Raw genomic sequence first — 2,929 nt, 5'->3', positions numbered from 1 at the left:
GTTGGGCCACATCAAGATTTTGGTGCTGTTGTCGGGGAGTTATTTGTTTAAGATTATATTCTTGATTATTTTAATTGTTTATAATTTTTATTTTTATTATCTTTTTAGTTTGTGTTTTGTTAATCTTTTTAGGTACTTTTTGATCTTTTATGAGAAGAGCCAAAAGTACATGTGACATATCTCTCTTATTTAATCCTGAAATTAAGAAGTTTTGTAGAACCAACAAGTAAGAAACTAAAAAAAGGAAAAAAGCTTTGAGAGCCACTGGAATTAAACCCAAATTGGCTGAAGAAAGAGTTAGAATTGGTAGTGGTAATGGTGTAAACAATTAGAACAATGAGAATGATGCTCGTGGGGAAGAAGTTGTCAATGCTAATGTGCTTAGGGGAAGTATGATGGATCATACATTTCCTCATTTTGATGATTTGAGAGCGAGCATTGCAAGGCCAATGATTTATGCAAATAGCTATAAGATGGATTTTGAGGTACTTCAAATGATTCATAATTCTCAGTTTGGGGGGTCATCCATTAGAAAATCGTCATACTCATATTAAGAAGTTTGTTATGATATGTGATATGCAAAAATAACCTGGAATATTTGATGATACAACAATGCTGAAATTGTTTCCGTTCTCTTTAAAGGATAGAGCATTAGATTGGCTTGATTCTTTACTTCATAATTCAATCACAAATTGGGAGCAGCTCGCTGGTGCATTTCTTGCCCAATATTTTCCACTTGGAAAAACTCAAGAACTAAGGAATCAAATGACTACTTTTAGGCCTAGAGAAGATGAGACTCTTTATGAGTCATGGATGAGATGGAAGGAGTTAGAGAGACAATGTCCACATCTTGCTATTCCTAAATGGATGATTAATAAAAAATTTCTACACAAATATTACTCCTACCATTAGAGGGATTATTGATGCTCAAACTGGAGGTGAATTCATCATTAAGCATAAAGATGAAGCTTATGAGCTGTTGGAGAAAATTGCAAAGAATACTTATTTTTGGACTAGTCCAAAAGGGCCAGCTCCAATTCAAAACAAGGAAGATGCTAGAATGTATGATCTTGGTCCATTCAACATGATCTATGTCACACCTTATCTCTGGCAAGCCATGATATGTTCCCGTAGCATACCTAATGAATTACCAAACTCCACTTACCGATAACCCATTAGTTATGCTACAAAGAATTTTAAAATAAATCATAGTTTTTTTTATCTTATCAATTCTTTTGTGAAAAACTGCACGAGAATAGTTAAAATTCCATGTAAGCATTCATTGGAAATAATGATAGAATAAATATTACAAAAGTTACATTTTCATAAGTCTCAAAGTAAAATACAAAACAGTTACAACTCAAAATGTGATAGCAATGCAATGCTTTTAAATATAAACTGCTTAATGTCCGTACATCCAAACATATAGGTACAAAATACATCCAAAGGAATCACAAGGGTATACCTAACGTAAATACCCACAATCAATACCAAAATGCTGCTTTCAAGTCTCTCACTCGGCAGCCTTCTCCTTTCCCTTACCTGCGACAGCATAAAGAAATTATCGCTGAGTATATCACTCAGTGGTGCACAACTAATAATTTTAAAACTTAAAATAAAGTAAAACTTGTCAAGGCATAATAAATCACATCCTTCTTAAGCATGAAAACATCACAATAGTTCTAAGTTCATAAGAGCTATTTATTAGAATAACATTTCAAATGAGAAATCACACTTCATAAATCACAATTCACAAAGCATTAGTGTTGCCAACATCAGCACATAGTTAAGGCCATGACACAAAATTTCACGATCAGTGCCGTGTTGTACACCACGACAAAGGAATCTCAACCTCACTAACCATTATTAATGAAAGAAGGGCTAGCTAGCTAATGAGTACTCATGTAGTCTTACCCCACTAACCGTTATTAATGGGGGACATAATCAATATCCATTATTAACCCCAAGTAGCCATTACTACTGGGGGAGTTCCAAAAGGGATTTTCATGCTAACTGTGGTTTCAAAACAGTTTCCAAAAATTTCCCAGTCAACAATCACATTTATAAACCAATAAACACATTTAAATTCATCATAATATCCATATAAAGGTGGTAACATGCAAATTTCTTAAATGCAAGAGAAAAAATATATTTTAGTCTAAGTAAACTTGTTCAAAGCAAACTCATTTAAATAAATACATTCCAAACAATTTACAAGTTTAAAAACGAAGAAAATGTTAGTTGTGCACAAACCTTCAATAATTCTCCTTCTTTGTTATCTACTTCTCCTTGTCCGTTCCCACTTATTTTTCTACTGAAAATACACAAATAGAATACCTCAATACTAATCTCAATTGCTTCCAAGAACTCATTACATGAATATCTAATGCATCCCAAATTAGCTTTGCATATTTTAGAGAGTTTTGGTTTTGGACAACTTGGTGCCCTAATCTTTGAACCCAATTTTTACCTAGTTTTGATCATAATTTGGTAAGGTGCTCTTCATGAAAATTGTTCATATGGGTCTAAAATTTATTTTATTTTTTGAATCGCCTAATTCGGAGCTGTGTAGCTCAAGTTATGACTAAAACACAGTTACTATTTATGTTACTATTCACCTTGTAGTTTTAGTTCTGGCAGATTTAATGATCCAATTTTGTTCAGCAATTTGATCAAGTTAAGTCCATAATTTGGTATAATGTTCTTCATACAAAATGTTCTACTATGTCTTAGGTTTCCATCAGTTCAAGAATTGCCTAAATTGAAGTTTTCTAGAGATAGTTATGGCCATGCAAATTTTACTGTTCATATGGTCAATCTGCAGATTTCCAGATTTTCTACAGATTTGGTGATTCAACTTTGCTCAGCAATTTGATTGGGTTAAGTCCATAATTTGGCCTTAAGTTCTGCATATGAAATGTTCTACTAT

The 2,929-nt window shown here is 32.8% G+C and overlaps 1 non-coding gene across 1 annotated transcript; it reads right to left on the bottom strand.

The window, feature by feature from the left end:
• Positions 1-750: 750 nt before the first annotated feature.
• Positions 751-856, bottom strand: LOC131169882 (small nucleolar RNA R71). The gene has a single exon (XR_009140834.1). It is a non-coding gene; the product is annotated as a small nucleolar RNA R71 (small nucleolar RNA).
• Positions 857-2,929: the final 2,073 nt, after the last annotated feature.

The sequence above is a fragment of the Hevea brasiliensis genome, chromosome 1, assembly GCF_030052815.1.
Source record: "Hevea brasiliensis isolate MT/VB/25A 57/8 chromosome 1, ASM3005281v1, whole genome shotgun sequence".
In the NCBI taxonomy this organism is placed as follows: domain Eukaryota; kingdom Viridiplantae; phylum Streptophyta; class Magnoliopsida; order Malpighiales; family Euphorbiaceae; genus Hevea; species Hevea brasiliensis.
Note: the sequence above shows the minus strand (reverse complement) of the source record. Positions and strands in the feature narration are given on the sequence as shown.